Here is a 19,319-nt window from a genome sequence, read left to right on the forward strand (position 1 = left end):
TAAAATGAGATGCCCGCTCTGTCTGTGCGATTTCACGCAATTTCATACACTTTAAGAATGTGGGCAGGTCCCAAAGAAATAGGATACCGATGACACTTGAGTTTCTCCCTGACTGTCCTGTGCGTCTTACGTAAGCCTCCCGTGGGGGGAAACTCTCTCTCTGCAGTGGCTGCAGCTGTGGCTCTCCATGCCATTTGTTAAGGTCCAGCTTGAACAGTATTTAATGCAAAAGCTGACGTGATATAGCAGCCTGGAGTCTGAAACAGCGTGCTGTCCTCAGATTGGAGCGTCTTCTCCTAATAGGGAGCATGCGAGGCAAAAAACCCAGTAAATTTTCCAAGACAGCTCCAGGAATTAGCCGCATAAATCATGTTTAAAAATAGCACGCATTGTACAGGGAGCTTGCAGAGGACCACTTCTGAACACATCCCCTTTGTTTTAGAAAAAGTGGAAATTGTTCGTGCCAGACAATTGTTGAGTCTGAAAGTTAAGTGTACTGATGGACTGAATTGTCTTAATAAACAAAGAGCATGATTTATAGGTAGCTCTCCGGTCCACTTTGAAGGATAGAATTTTGTAACCTTTCTTTCTCCTCGCTCCTCTAGAGATTCCTTTCAAGTGGAGCAGTAGGTTATCATCATTGATGTTTAGTAGTGGGGTTGATTAAATTTGTAAAAGGAATACTTGGAAATACCATCCATTACTGCGGTTACTAAGACAGTGGATATTAGAAATAAGGAGAATATTCAGATTAGTTGGCATAGAAGTCATTGGTTTAACCAAACACATAACATTAAGACTGCTGTATATGTAGTTTTTAATTTGGACTTGTAATACAGTTGTGTAAACCACAACTCAGGGGTGTATTTTAATGTCAGGTTTATTTAGATAATCTTTAAAGAAAGAAGCACTTTTATTTATGGTATCTCAGCATATAGAACACGATGAACTAGTTATAGGCACCTCATTTAAAACGTCATAGTTTTTTTTTTTTTTTTTTAAAGAAAACACACACACTGTTATTTCAAAAGTTGAAAAGTTAGTCTAGTCAACACACATTGTAGTTTGTGAGAGCGCCCAAGGCTTAATCTCTAAAAGAGCTGACATCCGGGCATGGGATCTCAAATGGGGTGGCTTCCAAAACACTGTTGCATCACTGTGAGGGGGACAGACTAGCGGAGTGGGCTAGCAGCTCTGGTACCATCCATTTGAATCTGGGCGGGTGACCTAAACTCTGTGCCTCAGTGTCTTCATCTGTGAAATGGGGGTAATAGGAGCACCTACCTCACTGGATTATGGTGAGGAGTAAACGAGTTCACAGATGGGAACCTGTTGAAAACCAGTGTCTGGCACAGTAAACTGGGTCAAATGGATCCAACTGGGTCAACTGGATCGTTGTTAGGAAAGAAGTGCATCTGTGGAGACCGTGGACGACATTGAATGACTGCTGACGGAGGTGGACAGAATCAGCTCACGTATAATACGGGAGAGGAGCACCTCCCAGTAACGCAGATGCCGGCTGGCGTCTGGCCTGCCGTCTCCCGCAGCACCTTGGTGAGGTGGGTTGCTCCACGTGCACTCTGGAGAGGAGGAAATCAAAGGTCAGGAAGATCAAAGAGTGGAAGTCAGTGTTGGGATCTTTCCCCTGTGTCTGTCTGTTTCAAACCCTGTTCTGTTTGACGCTGCTGCCCCGACTTGCAAGGTGCTTTCTCCATCTCTTCTCTTTTCATCCTCACCATCGTGTCATGAAACAGGTGCATGATTCACTTCAATGTACAGATGAGGACAATTAGGTGACGCAGGGAAGTATGCAGAGTACTGAATGCACTCACACCACGGCTCTCCGTCTATTCTTCTCCTCATCGTAGGTATTGTTGAATCCCTCGCCCACCCGGGCCAGTCGTGGGGGCACCAGCAGGTGAAGTGGGGTCCTCCTTCCCTTTCAAGTGGGCTCAGTCGCTTTTTACTTCCTTCTTCATAAATTCAGTGAGTCAAGAAAACAAAATGGTGGGATGTTACAGCTCCCACGGGAGGACGCTGGTTCCCGGTTGCTTACCTGCCTGCAGGTGGGGCGGTGGGGGCTCCGTGCAGCCTACAGCCCCGCTACAGCAGCAGTCGTCCACAGACAGCACCCCGTCATCCCTGAGCATGACTTTAGTCCCAGCTGGAGCACTCCCAGGGGCAGAGAGAGAGGGGCCTGGCCCTTTGCTGCATGTGGTACTGTATAGTCAGAAATGGAAGTAATTCATCTCCCTCACGTTAAGTGAGCTTGCTTCTACTTGGCCTCTGGACCCGTGTCTCTGGGAGCAGTATCGGGTCCTGTGTGAGCAGCGCTGCGTGAAAACCTGGCCCACGCCCTGTTGGACGTCTTACCGGACCACCAGAGCGTGGGGATGATGGACAGGCCACAGTAGTTTTGTGGCCGCCTTGGGTTATCCCCCAGATACTAAGCAGTGTTCTAGCCATTGGCAAGCCCTGACTCTCTTTTCTAGATATGAAAAGCGAATGGCTGTGTAATGCACACAAGCAACAGACGGATTTAATATCTAATTAAACCTCTCAGCTAATGTCTCCTGCCACTGACAGTACTTCAAGGCAGATGTTCTACGTCGGCTTTCTTTTTTAAAAATCAGAACTCTGTACAGCATGGAGACTCTAGTTAGCAGTACTGACTCTGTTGTATATTTGAAGGTTGCTAACAGAGTAGACCTTCAAAGTTCTCATCACAAGAAGAAAAATGTGTAACTATGTGTGGTGACAGATAGTAACCGACGTAGTGCGGTGTAAATTACTGAGTCGTTACATTGTACACTGACACTAATTTAACGTTATATGTCAATTATATCCCGATAGAAAATAAACTAAATACAATCAAATAACAAAATTTAAAAAGAAACTAAAGTCTCTCAGGTAGTGTGCCAGAAGGAGGTCCTGTCAGCCACTGAGGCTTTCCACGTCTCTCTGAAATATCTTCTACGTCAGGTTTAGCCCTCCTTTCCAGAGTACAGTGTTCATTCCCTTTATCTCCATCAGCTGCTTACATTTCAAATGCTCCTCCGTTCTGGGTTATTCCGTAGTAAAATCTTCCCCGATCACTTTTGTGACTTGAGCTGGGTCCGTAATATACTTTTACGGAATTCTTCAGAACTTACATATGTTTCTGTTTTATTTCCTGTCTGGGATGTCTATTTATTGGCTTATCTGTGGCCCCTTGCACATCTTCAAAGACCTGTCCTCTGACGTGCAGCTTTCTCTTGGCTGTCGTCATGGACACTAAATCCAAGCTACGTTGAATGTGGACGTAAGTGAATGAGGATATTTACTCTCCTAATTTGCATTATCTTCATTTGGGGCTTGGGGTGTCAGGAGCCGATGGTATTTCTAGGGTTCTTGCCGCCTACATCCATGAGCTGTGTGTTGGGGGCGAACACAGGTTCCTGGTTGTACAGCAGTTCATGGGCAACGTGGCAGAGACAGGCCCTCCTGGCTGGGACACTGCTGAGGTCCAGAGCACAGAGCGAGGGGGGGAGGAAGACAGGTCTGAGTGGGATGTATGCACCACGTTTCTAGTCCTTCCTGCTGTGCTTCTGGGTGGAGTTGGGAATGAATCTCACACACGGAGGACTTACCACGGCATGGCTGCCATGCTGAGAACGCTACATACAGTATTTACTGTAATTCTCATGCTGACCTTCTGTGGCAGTTACTTTATTATCCTCTTTTGCAAGTGGAAACTGAGGCCCAGAAAGGCCAGCACACTTGCCCAAATCACACTAGTGAGTTTCGGAGCCAAGAGTGGAGCCCAGGACTGTCTGATGCGTCCTTACAGAGCATCTACTGCCTACAATTCGGGAGCCTTCATGAGAGCTCAGCGGTGTTGCATGTGTGTCCCATAGTGTGCTTCTCAGAGTAATCCTATTCTATCTCACTCGGTCCCCACAAGGATGCTGGGACAGGGCTGAAGGGAGGGTGGGAAAGCTGGCACTGACTGCCCAGGTGGTGGCGTCTCCGCATCTTCGTGGAGGAAGAGCTTCAGCTTAGTTCACGCAATGAGCTCAAAAACGAAAACTACATGCTGGCATTGTGACATAGGAAGTGTAAAGCCTTCAAGTGATAAGGGGACATACTGGAGAGGCACGTTCACTTTATCTGTGTGTGGGGTCATAGCCTTGCTTCATTCTCATTAATGAAAGGAGACGTGTACAGACCTGAGATTTTCTCGGGTGATTTAAAAAAAAAAGTTTATTTCAATCAAAAAAAAAGTGTCCTTAATGAACACACTGCAGTAGTGTTGTGTGTCATTCACAATGTGACTAAGCTTTTTAAAGGAAATGAATCCATATGTCGAACAAGTAAGATTCAAATATGTTGTCTCAGAATAGGAGCATTGTATCAAATCTGTGTGTCTGCTTTATAGCCTCTCTAACTGTGGTGCAATACAAAATTCAAAACCAACTTGTAACATTTTCAAAACCCTTGTCCTGAGCCCCACGTCGTCGCTATTTTTTCTTGATTTTACACAGGAGCCAACATTCGTTCAGTGAGTTCTTCACATCCCTGGGGTCTGAGTTGTTATTGTTGTCATAATATTTTAGCATATCTTATTTTCTCAGCCATTCCCTCTCTGTGCTCTTATAGGATCGTGCAAGTTTTGAACCAGTGAGTGGCTGAAAACTTATATGAAAAATTCAGTTTTCTAAGTGTAGATCTTACGGCAAAGGACAGGGAAATTTGGCCTCACTGGTGGAGGAGTGGGGGGGGGCTTTACTTCAGAGCATTTGAAACCTTAAGAACCTTACGAAGTAGGCAAGTAAAAAAAAAAAAAAAAAGACGTTTTAATTGATCAGTTGTACCTGTTGTACCTTCCTCTCCAATTTCTCAGGACTCAGTTCCTCCATCTCATGTCACGTACTCATTCTCAGGTGATCAGCACTGATTTTTCTAGAAGTCCCAAAAGGTGTGACTTGGTCAGCATTGCTGTCTTGTCAAGGGAGTCTTTTGGGAGCCCCCAGGTTGCATACGAAAGCCCCTCCGTGAATGTATTGTCTAAGGCATGGAGGTGACCCGATAAGTGCTGGGGCATCTGGTCTCGCTGTACTGGTGACTCTGTCATTACTGACTGTCCCTTCTGCTCTGCCAGCCCTTCCCTGCCAACAGCACACATCCGTCCATCACCCCCACTGTGGATGAACACACGGAAGCTATGGGGAAACTTTCATTTTGAGGCAGCCCACGTTATTAGTCAGAGGCAATGAAACCACACAAGACAATGATTTTTTTCTTTTTTTTTTAATTTAGGGGGAAAAAAAAAACCAGTCTGTCACATAGCTACACACAGGACACCACAATCTCTGCAGTCAGCATTTGGGAATTGTGACCAGTAATAAGAGTAGCCTTATTATTATTATTATTATTATGTTTTCCCCTGACAGCTTCTGAGGAGAGCTGCAAACCTCAAATTCACACATAATCCATCACGGCAGCTGGGCAGCATTAGAGTCAAATTTAGTGGGAGTGATATGGGCTCGTTTCTGCACTCACACGACGTCTATTGATCTCGTATTAGGCGTGTTGTTGGATGGTGCACCGGAGACATAAGGAGAGTCCTGTCACTGCCCTCAGGAATGTCATTCTCCTGAGGGGAAACGATGCACCGTACATTGTAACCAGTGCCTGAAAGATGCTGGGCTCTGCAGGGGTCCCTCTCTCCGAGGGGGTGGCTCTCCCTGAGGAGGTCCGGCTGGATCCCAGTCTGGACAGCGAGTCGGAGGGGATGGCAGCTGCCGATGGAGTGGGCTGGCAGAAACCATTCTGAGCAGAGGGAGCAGAGAACAGTGCAGTGAAGGGACCTGTCAGGGCGGCTGTCTGTGCGCAGCTGGCCCTTCCATGTGACCGGTGCTCCTTGTGGGCGGTGGGTGAGGCTGGAGCCCACAGCGGCGCTTGTGGTCCGTGTTTGTCCAGACAAATTTGAGCACTTTTAGCTTGTTCTTCTAGAATGGTCTGTCTGGGTGTTTTGTAAAGAATGGATGGGGCTGGGGGTAGGGTAGGGGCAGCAAAGAGAAGCCTGTAAATCAGCCGTTGAAGCCTAGTGCCGATTTAAGGTCTGACCTCAGACTGACGGGAAGGGAGAAAGGAGGAGGGGGGGAGAGCGGGGAGGGGATGGAGAGTTTAAGGGTGACGCCCAGGGCTCTGGCTTGAGTCATTAGATGGACAGAGGGACCACTGGTGAGGACAGCATGAGGATGGCGTGTTTGCAGGGGAAGATGACGGATTCATTTGTGGGTTTACGTGCTGGGAGGCACCGGGTGACACATGTAAGGCTCAGGTTCAGTCGGCATTGCAGCCGCCTGGGGTTCTGGAATTCAGGACAGAGGCTGAGCTGGAAATCTAGGTTCGCATTTTTAAGTTATTGAGATTGGGACCTGCCCGGGAGAACGTGTGGAATGGCAGCAAACATGCCGGCCAGGGTGGCAGGCAGAAGGAAAGGAGATGGGGCAGTGAGAGGAAGTGGCAGAAGCCAGAGGCTAAGCAGAACGATAGAAAGGGGGCCGCTTGAGAAGAGGAATGAAATGGAAAGAGAGGGCAGAAGGGCAGGGAGCAACGGGACACACAGGTCTATTAACTTGCTTGTATCTCCATAGATGATGGACGCTGTTTCTCATATGGCTTTCAGTGCCTGTCAGTAAACATGAAGACCTACTATGTGGAAGGAGGGCGGAGATAGGGGTAAAGGAAAGAAGTAAGCAATAAACTCATGAGCGTGGCTCTCAAGCTGGGTATAGGATAGAATTGTCATTTCTTGCTTTCCTTTTTCATTCATTTTTCTCCTTCATTGACAACAGGGCATACGTGCTTGGGAAAGCGGGAAAAATGAAAGAACCACTTTCTTGGTGCCTAAAGTGCTTGGTTCTCCAAAGCTGGCATGTCTTGTATGCATGAGTGAGCACACTGCAAGGGAAAGTGATACATGACATTACCGGGCAAGTTTACAAAAACTAAGCTTTTATCATGACCATAGCATCTTCAGAGGGTTTGGACCTTTGTACCAATCCTTTTATAGGCTCATTGGTTTCTTTGAGGTATATTAAGTACTGTTTCCTATCATTTTCATTTGTCTTATAAAAAGAGGCCTCCTTACGTCATAGACAAACCAGAGTGTTTGGGAATGGTGGGAAAAAATTACCATGTGTTTGAGTTAATATCATGCATCTCAGTCCTTGCTCATTTTGTCCTTTAATTTTGACCCAGAGGCAGGATCACGTCCATTATACAGACGAGGAGACTCAGATGCAGAGTTCAGACAACTTTGCAGAGGTAACAGCAAGTACGTGGCAGAGCTGCTAGGACCCAAACTGAGGCATTCTGACTTCAAATTCTGGGTTCTTGCCATGCCATCACGGTGCCTGTATCTTCATGAACAGCTGCTAAAGAAAAATTAGGGGGTGGAATAGTTAAGAGATTTTGTTTTTTATTAATCTGCTCAAAGACAGTAGAAACTGAGTTGGCCTCAGTCGCTATATTTGATGCAAATGTGTGTGATTAAGTCAGACTGAGAGGGAAAATCTTTTCTCACAAATGAACATCTTTTTTCTTATTTTAAACGCTTTACAAAAAGCACCTGAGTTATGAAATAAAAGGATTCAGTATTTTAAACTGCAAAGCTATTATGGTTGAATTTGCCATTGGTGCTACAAGGGAAATTTATTTTCCAGTTGTTGCAATGACTGTTGTGTGTGAGAAACGTTTTGTGTGTGTACATGAACTGAAAATCGGCCACGTTAAGTTTAAGCTATGGTTTTCCTTTTATGATATTATGGGGGCGGAGCCCCAGAAAGAAGTTTCCAGGCTCTCGGCCTCACATAGAAAGGTGTTGGCTCAGGTAGTAAATGGCCAACTGTGATTGCATGGCCATCAGCTGTGGCTAGTTGGCCGTCAGCTGTAACCAGTGAGCCATTGGCCACTAATATAACTGCTGTGGCTGTGCTAGCAGAGAGAGGGAGAGAAGAGAAGAAAATGGGGGCTAGCAAGAAGATGGTGGCTGGGCTGGCAAGCGCGGATTGCAGTTAGGATGGCTGGTTGCGGACAGTGTGGATCCAGCCTCCAGTGAGAGTATAGTGCCGCCGGCGAGAATATACTAAGTATGACTCCCCTATCTATGGCTCCTTGTGTGTTCCTTTTTGGCCTCACCATATCCTGCGTTATGTGGGGAGCGGGACCAGAGACCCTGCATGACACCCAGCACAACAAATGGCGCAGCGAGCAGGGTCCCCCGCACGACAAGTGGCACAGCGAGCAGGGTATGGTGCCAGCCAAAGCTCTCCAAAGGACAGTGGAGCAGTTTGTGTGTATGAACACTCAGTCTCAGGAAGACCAGGAGGAGCAGCTGCCGGAGACCTGGACCCCCGTGGAGGGGTGGGAGGACGTGGACGGTTCTCCCACCGGCACAGGAAAAGCCATGCAGCTGCTGGAGAGATGGAGCCCCGTGGAGAGGTGGAAAGATGTGGACGGTTCCCCAACCAGCACAGGCCGGAGAAAGCAAAGGTCGTTGCAGCCCTGTGGGCCGGGGAAGTTCCTGCTCAGGCAGCCCGGATGCAGGACTTATAGTCCCAGGAGGTAACGCTTGCTGAGTCCTCCGTGGGAGATGAGGGTGAGGTCAAGGTCGTCCTTCACCCCAGGACAGCCCTGGTGAATGACTATGGACTATGGGGAATTGCCTTCCATCCCTAATTTAATGGACCGCTTGACTGTTTGGGAACTGTTGTTAGTGGAACTGGGGGATATTTGCTTTTGTCTCTTGACTGGCCGCCATTGAGAATATGTAAGCACCTTGATTGTGAGTCGCTGTTGTTCCAGCAGGGTACCCTGAGAGGCACAGAGAGAGTGGCAGTGCCCTGAGAGCCCTGGCTGAGTCCAGGAAGTCTGGCTGAGCCCTGAAGATACCCTGGCTGTGCCCAGGAAGTCGGGCTGTTCCCAGAGAGAGTAGAGCCCTGGCTGAGTCCAGGAAGTTTGGCTGAGTCCTGAAGATACCCTGGCTGTGCCCAGGAAGTCGGGCTGTTCCCAGAGAGAGTAGAGCCCTGGCTGAGTCCAGGAAGTTTGGCTGAGTCCTGAAGATACCCTGGCTGTGCCCAGGAAGTCGGGCTGTTCCCAGAGAGAGTAGAGCCCTGGCTGAGTCCAGGAAGTTTGGCTGAGCCCTGAAGATACCCTGGCTGTGCCCAGGAAGTGTGGCTGTTCCCAGAGAAAGTGGCAGTGCCCTGAGAGCCCTGGCTGTGTCCAGGAAGTGTGGCTGTGCCCACAGAGAGTGGCAGTGCCCTGAGAGCCCTGGCTGTGTCCAGGAAGTGTGGCTGTTCCCAGAGAAAGTGGCAGTGCCCTGAGAAATCCTAGCTGTGCCCGGGGAAACTCATGGTACCCTAAGAAGTCCAGGAAGTCTGGCCGTGCCTAGAAGCACTGGTGGTGCCCTGAGAAACCCTGGCTGTGTCCGGGAAGACAGGTGGTACCCTAAGAAGTCCAGGAAGTCTGGCTGTGCCCAGAAGTATTGGTGGTGCCCTGAGAAACCCTGGCTGTGTCTGTGTCCGGGAAGACAGGTGGTACCCTAAGTAGTCCAGGAAGTCTGGCTGTGCCCAGGAGTACTGGTGGTGCCCTGAGAAACCCTGGCTGTGTCCGGGAAGACAGGTGGTACCCTAAGAAGTCCAGGAAGTCTGGCTGTGCCCAGGAGTACTGGTGGTGCCCTGAGAAACCCTGGCTGTGTCCGGGAAGACAGGTGGTACCCTAAGAAGTCCAGGAAGTCTGGCTGTGCCCAGGAGTACTGGTGGTGCCCTGAGAAACCCTGGCTGTGTCCGGGAAGACAGGTGGTACCCTAAGAAGTCCAGGAAGTCTGGCCGTGCCCAGAAGCACTGGTGGTGCCCTGAGAAACCCTGGCTGTGCCCAGAGAGCCTGGCTGTGTCCAGGATATTGCATTCACCCCCAGGCTCCTCGCACAGGTCCCCTCGCGGAAGACGCTTGTCGCGTAGATTGTGAGGCGAGAGCCTGTAGGGGTGGAGTGTGGGGGCAGAGCCCCAGAAAGAAGTTTCCAGGCTCTCGGCCTCACATAGAAAGGTGTTGGCTCAGGTAGTAAATGGCCAACTGTGATTGCATGGCCATCAGCTGTGGCTAGTTGGCCGTCAGCTGTAACCAGTGAGCCATTGGCCACTAATATAACTGCTGTGGCTGTGCTAGCAGAGAGAGGGAGAGAAGAGAAGAAAATGGGGGCTAGCAAGAAGATGGTGGCTGGGCTGGCAAGCGCGGATTGCAGTTAGGATGGCTGGTTGCGGACAGTGTGGATCCAGCCTCCAGTGAGAGTATAGTGCCGCCGGCGAGAATATACTAAGTATGACTCCCCTATCTATGGCTCCTTGTGTGTTCCTTTTTGGCCTCACCATATCCTGCGTTATGTGGGGAGCGGGACCAGAGACCCTGCATGACACCCAGCACGACAAATGGCGCAGCGAGCAGGGTCCCCCGCACGACAGATATCCTTCTTGAATTCTCCAAATACATTAAGTGATGCAGCTTGCTTTATCTTGCCAAAGCAGCTATCATGTTACCCATTTAATGCTAAAGATTAAAGCGTTTGTCTTTTGCTTAAGCAGTGTAAGACGATGCAGGATAAATCTAAAGGGTTTATTTTAGTTTTACAACTTGTGTTTTGGCTCCTGACATTCTATAATTATGATTTAGGTAATGCTGCTACCGTTCCAGCAGATATTAGCTATTAATATGCAGTCGTGTTAGAATCGTGACATGTTCTTGGAAATTTGTGACCGAAAAGTTTATGACGCTACATTTTACTTATTTTAAATTTACCTTTTGGCTTCTTTATCTTTATTTTCTCTCTCTCTCTCTCTCTCTCTCTCTCTCTCTCTCTCTCTCTCTCTCTCTCTCTCAGCCTTGCTAAATGACAGTTTCCAGATAAAAGCAATTTCTAGCAAAGCAGCAAAATGCTGGTACCAGCGCTTATCCCTAAATCTCAATTTCAAGCTTTATGGTGCCAATTTTACATTCTAGCTATGGTAGGACAAATTGAATCCAAAAGGGCTTATACATCTGTGACATTTGGTGGGCAGATCTTTTGTTATTAGTGCTGATTTTTTAAAAATAATCATACATTTGTCAATTTTCTAAAGTTTTATAGAAACATTAGGCAATCATCTTAGTTCTAGTAATTATCGTTACTCATGGTGGGCTCGTGCAGTGAAGTTGAGAAATCACAATACAGGCATACGAAAATTTAAATAACAGAATAAAGTAATATGGAATTTTCTAGATGATTTTATTGCATTTTTACATTTATAATAATATGTGAGGAAACGCAAGTCAAGTAACATGGAAATTAATTTGGTCATTTCATGCCTCATGTATCCCGATTTTATCCAAATGCAAAAAATGATAATCGAGGGTTCAGAATTAGTATTCTGTGGCGGTGACTTGTCACTGCTGTGTGTATTGCTCTCTACCAAGATGAATAATGAAGCTGCATTTCCTACTAACTTTGCCATGAGTATATATTTTAATATTATGTACCAGGCATTTTCATTTTCTAAAAAAAGAGTAATTAAATTGCCTTTGCCTCTTTTTTCTTCCTATTGAATTTTATTCAGCCATTTTTATGGTATGTATCCTTGACACCATAGAACATGTCTAAATTAGTCATCTGATTTGAATACCATAATTATGTGTACAGTGAGGGCTTGATTGAATAGAGCGCCTTTGCATATTGTGTATTTTCGTTCTCTTCGTGGATTTAGGGAGGACGTGCTTACTATTTCAGAGTCTTCAGCCTGCTTATGTTTACTGAATAGGCACACAGAGAGAAATGTAAATGTTTTCACAAACAGGATTTAAAAAGATATGCTTCCTTTCCAAATGTTAGGAATTGACACGTACCTGTCTACTGTGGCTTTTTCTTATATGTAACAGGTTGATAAGAAATCCAGAAATCGCTGAAAGCTAGTATGGTGTCGCTTATGGTACCCAAATTGTTGCTTTTGCGATTAGAAGTTTCCTCCTTTGTATTCCTAAATAAAAAGGAAAGATGTGTTGGAGTCAAGTATTATGAATCTTGATAAATATTTAAACATATTTGGAGGGTGTGAAGAGTGTTTTTTTTCCTGCTTTATTATATAATAGTCACTCTGCCCAAAATAGACCTCTTAAACTTGAATATCACGGGAAGTACTCAGTACGGCCCAGGTAGAATCGACACGAAAAACCTGGCATCTCATTAAAAGCCTACGACGTGGAGAACAGCTTCGCAGGCTTTGTGATGGGGCATTTGGACCAGGATTGCTAACCACTCTGGTTGTTGAGGAAAATAAAACACCAGAGTATTAAACTTACATTTAATTTAATGGTTTCTGCCACCACGGTTCTTAACCTTTCCACCCGCCTGAGTTACCTGCTAATAGTAGCATGTCAGGAATGGAATTGTTATGGATCTTTTCTTTTAATAAATATCCAGTAGCATTTTCAAAATTGTTCTAGCTATAATCTGCAATAGACAGCCCGGAGCTGGCCACAAACATGCTTTCTTTATACTGTTTTATAGCCACAGGCCGTTTGGCGTCTGGCCCCTTCTCGTGGGTATTTTCACAGCTCCACATGTCCTGATAATTGTCAGTCTTGGATGAGAACAAGCCTTCTGCATCTGCACTGTTACAAAGAGAAAAAAACACAATTCCTGCCCTTTTCATCTCCCCAGAACATACCAAGGCCTGTGGTCAGAGGATCGTCCTTTGCTCGTCAGATGCCTTTTCTTTCCCGATGTTCCTCACTAGCTTCAGGAAGTGAGAACATGAAAGGTGTTGTGGAAGCGTCAGTTCAGTTTGATCTGTCTTATACTCTGTGTCCAGCTGTGGTTCTCCACCAGGGGCAGCTTTGCCCCCCAGGGGGCATTTGGCCATGTCTGAAGTCATGGTCACCACTGGGGAAGGGGTTATTACTGTCACCCAATGGGTAGAGACCAGGGACGTTATTATACATCCTACAGTGCCCAAAACAGCCTCCAAAGGGAGGACTCTGGTCCAGCATGTCAGTAGTGCTGGCGTGAGAAACCCTGATCTAGGTAGGGAATGTCTGTTTCATTTGCTTTATATTATGCAAGCAAATGTGTTAGACGGTTCTAGTGAAGAAATCATTGCGTTTGGTATAATCATTTCTTGAACACCTATGAAGTCCTGAAAATACTACAGTGAAGTCTGTGACATAGTCCCAGCGTTCAGGAGTTTACACTCTCTTGGCAAGATGACTGGGAAATAAAATGCTACTGCTTAATACAATGCACCCTGTAATTAGAGAGATCTACACGACATGTGAAAATTAGAAATGCTTTAGATTTCACTCGCTAACTATAAGGGAATAGCTGGAAGAAATCATATTCTCTGCCTCGATGTAAAATGTGTCATTTGTGGGTGACATTTCTCATTTTCCCTTACTAATCATTAATAGGTCCCATTTCTTGCCCTCCTATTCTTCCATTTGAATTGGTACTAATTTGAAACATCAGGAAAAAAAGAGGCGGTGTTGACATAAAAAGCGTTACATCAGAAATGTAAGATATTAGTGTGGTTTTTTTTAACCTTGCCATTGCGGGATAATTTACATGCCATAAAAGTCTCTTGTTTGAATGTTTATATTTTTCCCACTACCTGTGCCAGACGCGCGTTACTGTGCAGGTTTGGGTACACTTAGTGGTCAGAACTCTCAGACGAATAAAGTGAAAATGCGAGAAAGGAGAAGATAAGCACGTGTGTTGACTGTAACACAGGTGCTACATTAAAGGTCTGGGGTATAAAAAAGGCCTGTTTTTTCAGCTTTGTCCTGTTCTGTTCCCGGTGAATCTGTCTACTATAATAATGTCATAGAAATCACTGGAAAGCTGCGGTCAGGTAAAAACCTCAGGATTAACTCCAGAGAGCTCACCTGTCTGGGGAATTGTGTACGCATCAACCATCCCTTAGCCAAACGCGTTGAGGCCCAATGTCTTTCAGAATTCAGCTTTTCGAAAGGTAATACAGTTTTTTTTACTGTATGTCATGTAATATTCCCATGGGATTCAGGAAACACAGTAAGTCCTGTAGCAAAGTAGATGAATATTCACCTTTAGTTGGACAGGAAAAGACCAAATAAATCTCGTGTCAGTTCACGGCAGTTTTCGGAGCAAACTCCTTGGGTAGCAAAGTAACAAAGAAACTCTGTTTTCAGAAATTTTGCATTTCAGAACTGTGGAAAAAGGTCTGTGAGCCTGTCTCAACGTATCCCAAGATATTTCATTTCAAATAATTGCTTCCCTCCTCTTTCCCAGTCCCGCCCTCCATCTCCCCGCCGCACACATGTTCATAAAGCTTAGCTGTGGGTGTACTTGTCTTTCTTTCACATCATTAACTTCCCACCAGACTTGACAAAATGCCAAGTTCGCTGTTCAGCGTCAGTGGATGCAGGCCAGGTATGGATGTGTGATGTCCAGCCAGACCTACCGTCTGTGGTGTGAGGTTTCCCTTCCTGCTATTTACGTCTGGAGTTCAGCCATGTTCACATACTCCAGCCCCCCAGGCCCAGGGTCCCGGATGGTGAAGACGGTTTTGTTGGGTCAAAAGACATCCTTGAAGAAACTTCCTAAGGTAACCATGGCAGCTGTCATTCCAGGTAGCCCCAGACTCATGCTGGGTCCCCCTTCACGCCCATCACAAAAGTCTTGGGCAGTGAAAACTAAACAACTTATAGAAGGAGATGAAAACCAAAGTAGAGAGTCCATTAGAGCCAATTCTCTTGAGATGAAGAGATTTCAAATTCAAGAAAGAAAAGACGTGAAGAAAATGGCGTGGGGTTACTGGACTCACACTTAGAAATAGGGACACCCATCCAAAGTAAGGCATTTCAGACTTGTTCCAATTTGTTACACATGCTACACGATCGTCTTATATAATTTGCCTGATGGTATTAGCAAGCCTTGTTAGTCTTTTAACCATAAATGCCACATGTCTGTTAATTTTCAGATTCCAGTGGTGGCACTCAGAAAATTGTAAGTGTCTGGCCGTAGGTTTTAATTGGTTTCCATGCACTCCTAAGAATGTGAGTGAATACCTAGGGTGCCAAAAGAAATGTTTCCACGTGGACACTTTGGTCACCGTTGCTCAGGCAGTAGTTGGCCATCATCAGAAGTGTCTGGATGCTGATGGGAACCACTTTGAGCACCTCTTGTCATTGCAGACATCACACGTGACTTGTAGTTAGTTGTCTTTTGTTATCGGTATATATTGAGTATGACAATTTTAATACAGTTTTCCTCTCTTAAAATGTGCATACATTTTTTCAGCACCCCCTGTATTTTCAGTCCACGAGTGAAACTTGCTTTTGTCCTAGGTGACCATGCATGCTTTCATGGCGATGTCACTTAGGCTGAACACACTACAGATCATGGAATCCACTGATGAGCCAGGCGACCCAATTTCTGCAAATTAGAGGAGACAGCAGAGCGTAGTGTTGCATGCGCGTCCGAGGAAAGTTGCGTGTTTATGGGGACATGCGAGAATTTTGCCTTCAGAAGACTCAAAACAGCGTCTTGCCAGAAAGAAGGTCTTAAAGGGCGTGTGTGCTAACATCCAGGCGAGTGGAGGGGTGGTGAATCTGGGCTCTTGGACAGGCTGTCAGGAGCAGCTACGAGGGACCACACTGCTCCTATCTGTTACTCCCCCCGCCAACTTCTTAATTGATTCAAGTGGGACACCAACATTTCCATCTAAAGGTGAACCACCAATGTGAAAAGACGTTGACTCACCGCCATTTGGTCGGGGAAGTACGTACCGGCCTTTCCTGCCGCAGCCTGTCTTCTTGGGTGTCTCGGTGGCACGCACCTCCTCCTCCAGCTGCAGCTCACCGTCTCCTCACACGTCTCACACCTCTTTGCAAGTATCGTTTTCTTTCCTCGCTCCCAGCTTTAAAGAGCTGCACGTCTCCTGTCTTGGTTTTGCACCTGTCTCCTCTTGCCAAGCGTCTTCCTGCGTTTGCAAACATGGCTTCTTGTTACCACATTTCCTGTTGTTAAAGAGCTGAGAGCTCCCGGGGGCCTCCCTTTGTCAGTGCTGCACTTTCTCCCTCGTTTAAAGAGCCCCCCATCCTCTTTGTGCTCTGGGGATGCTCTCCCGCGGTGTCGGCGTGGACCACCTCGTCCCTCTCACCTTCGTCTCCCTCTTTCTCTCCAGCTGCCTTTGCAGCCCTGGTTCTGGCGGCTGAGGTCATCGGTGGGTGAGCTTTCACACATGGTGATGCCCCCCCCCCCAGTCCCTGTGTGATTGTGATTATGTGCCCTGGGGGGGCTCGACCTTGGTGGCATTTGAAAGCGTCCCAGGCGATGCCACCATCACTGAGGACCACCAGTGTAGAGGGCATGGCACCTGTCTGTCACTGCAGACAACCAGCCACTGTGGAAGGAGGCTCAGGGAAGGTTGAAAAAGGATAAGACACTGAACAACAGCGTCTCATCGCTCTGTTGGCTTTCGGTTTCAGCTCGGGAATGGGTTTCTGGAAGTGGCACTTACACCACCCTGTTGGTGGGACCACTTCTCCCCCTTGGACTGTGTTCTCATTAGTAAATCCCGGGGGGAAGGGGCGTCATGTGTCCCCAACAGGCCAGAAACCATTTGGGGCAAGGGTGTACTTGTCTCGGGAGGCTGGCTACCAAGCCCTGGCGTTCCTTTCAGCATTTGGCCTCCTGCCTTTCAGCCAACTCTCTCCATCCTTCCCGTTTGCAATCTCTGGACACCAAGCCACGTGCCCACCTCCCTCGTCTACTGTCACCCCCTTGACACTCACTCACCGGACCGCAGCACGCAGGAGAACCAATCAAAGTTCCAAAGTGGAGATTGTCACGTTGCTTTTCCCTGACGAGAAAGATGGGTGGCAGGGCCTTGGCTGGGAAACTACTGTGTAGAATATAATTTTCCTGAATGAGTGGGAGGGAGGAGGCCGCTGTGAAAACTGAACTTTCATCTAGTCACAGTTTCCTTTTATTCTGAATATGCCCGTGGGTCTCTGCTCTTCCCTTACACAGCGAAGATCCCAGGAGTTGGGCAGAAAGGCCTTCGGGCGTCCTCGCTACAAGCGCCTTCTCAGTGGGGACTGCCTGTCCGGGATGCATGTCTGTGTTGCTGAGAGCCACGCAGGCTCCGTCGGCTGTTCCCAGGGGGGCCGAGAATGGTTAGAACACGAGCGAGCTTCCAGTTCTCTCCGGACCCTGCTGCTTTATTGTTCGGGATGTGTTGTTCCAAAGACAATACTTTCATTTTTATCAGCAAGTCGGAAAGTTTAAGTGAGGTGATTCTGGAATTGACAACAAGTCCACACAGCTAACTGTTCTAAAGAGCCCATGTGAAACTCATGGGAAACCCAGTTGTGCAAACACATAAAGATGAAAAAGAAACGCTTCGCTTTGCAAACTTCCGTGACGCTATAGGAATGGCTCAGATGCCCGCTTTCTGTCATGGGTCAGTGGACAGAACTTGGATTTCTGTCAACTTTCTCTGAGCGCATGTGTTGCCCAGAGCAAGCCCTGCCCCCCCCCCCCCCAGGTGTCCTGTTGCATGTAAGAAACGTGACTTTCTGTCAGCCTCATGCTCCCAGTGTGCAGGTCAGTGATTCAATGCTGTGTTTATCTATGCTGCCTACGTTTATGGAGGTCCTACTGTGTGCCAGGCACCGTGCTAGGCCATGGCTAGCACGCGCTCCACACACTGACCTTGCGGTGGGAGGAAACAGCCACATCAGCCAGCAGGTGTTAGGTTCTAGGCGGAGAGGTCAAGTGTGCTGACGTTATTGGGCGTGACCAGGCAGTTAGGAGGGTTGTTCCGAAGCGCTGACATTCCAGGTGCGATGTGAATGAACCGGCAGGGCTGGCTGGATGCAGAGAGCAGCCTGGCCAGAGCAGCCAGAGGCCACTGGGAGAGAACGCTGAGGGTGGGGGCTCTGGTGCAGGGAGCAGGTTTGTGTTTTAGGAAGATCGCTTTGGAGCAGCACAGATGGTGAGCTGGACCCAGAGGCAGGGACGCTGGGGCCTCGGCCAGAACTCAGATCCTGGAGCCAGAACAGGCAGCAGGCTGGATGCGGACATCCTGGCCGTGGGCTCCTGTCTGTCCTCTGGCCACGCCCGCATCGGGCCTCACAGCCTTAATTCACTCGTTACAATGCCCATGTCTGACCCATCCCGGCCTAGGTGACGTGGAGCGGGACCCAAGGCTTCCGTCAGTAAGCCTCCCGGTATCTGAGGCACAGAGTCCAGGGACCAATTTTTAAGGAACATTGTGTCTAAGCACCGGGCTGTCCCTTTATTTAGTATCCCGTTTCATTCTCAGAGCAACCCTGTGAGAGCAGTGTGTTTTCCCCAGATTAGAGATTAGGAAACCGGCTCAGTGTGATTAAGCATCTGGCCCAAGGTCACACGCTGGAGCGTGTTGTGACTGCAAAGCAATCTGTCCCTTTTTGTAGATAGCCGTGTCATGCGTGCCTGAAAATGGGGAGGTCACCTTGCAACAGTCAGAAAACTTTTATGGGTTAATGTCCCTTATGAATGAACATGGTCCTTCTCTCAAATCCAGGACTTAATATGTCTGTCCCATCTTAAGACAGAACCAGAAATGTTTTGTTTGTTTGTTTGTTTGTTTTGCTCGCTTTTCTTTTCTGAAAGAAAAGTTTACTTTTGTTCCTTAAAGGCAGAAGTTAAGTCCGGGGTGGGGGGGGGGCGGGTGTATATTGCATATTGCAAAGGAGAGATTTGATCTTCATAGAGTTTTCTGGGTCTCTTTTTGCCTTTTCTCTATACTAGTTAAGAGGGTTGGTGTAGCATTTTTAATTTTTTTCCAATCACCCATAGGCCTAAAAAGCCACCCATTAGGCCTCACAGAAAATTATGCTTTCTGTTGCCATGATTTATTTAAGTGCCTCTTGAGCCGAGAATTATGAAAATGGTATTGAAGAGCTGGAGGAGGGTGGCTGCGCGAAAAGCACACTGAGAATTAGAAATCTTGGTTAAAAGCTGGCGTGAAAACACATTTATTTAAATAAATTGCCTGCCTGCCCTCATCTGAAAGTGTGAGGAAGCTTCCAGCTTTATTTTCTTCTGTTGATAGCATATTGAGTGCATTTATCTGGAAGATTTAATTCTATGATAAAGTTTAGGTTGGCCTTACTTCCAGGGCACCCCTAACCAAACACCACAGACTAGCTTTAAAACAGAAATTGCTTTTCCCATGGTTCTGGAGGGCCAGGGCCCACGCGTCTGCAGGGTCAGTTTCCTC

General features: G+C 47.3%; 1 protein-coding gene and 1 long non-coding RNA gene across 5 annotated transcripts in view; one reads left to right on the forward strand and one right to left on the reverse strand.

Moving 5' to 3' along the window:
• The window catches only part of PAG1 (phosphoprotein membrane anchor with glycosphingolipid microdomains 1), a 111,664-nt gene that overhangs the window by 1,009 nt on the left and 91,336 nt on the right, over positions 1–19,319 (forward strand). The window lies entirely within an intron of this gene.
• LOC109444203 (uncharacterized) lies at positions 5,268–18,652 on the reverse strand. Of its 4 annotated transcripts, none has more exons than XR_016021663.1 (5): positions 16,847–18,652; positions 15,809–16,028; positions 12,431–14,131; positions 11,920–12,050; positions 5,269–7,424 (listed from the first exon to the last, which is right to left on the reverse strand). It is a non-coding gene; the product is annotated as an uncharacterized LOC109444203 (long non-coding RNA). The 4 variants fall into 4 exon arrangements; XR_016021664.1 differs by having other exon boundaries at positions 5,271–7,424; positions 12,741–14,131; XR_012491851.2 differs by having other exon boundaries at positions 5,279–7,424; positions 13,954–14,131.

The sequence above is a fragment of the Rhinolophus sinicus genome, chromosome 7 (assembly GCF_057876585.1).
Source record: "Rhinolophus sinicus isolate RSI-liver-muscle chromosome 7, RSI-T2T, whole genome shotgun sequence".
NCBI classification, from domain to species: Eukaryota; Metazoa; Chordata; class Mammalia; order Chiroptera; family Rhinolophidae; genus Rhinolophus; species Rhinolophus sinicus.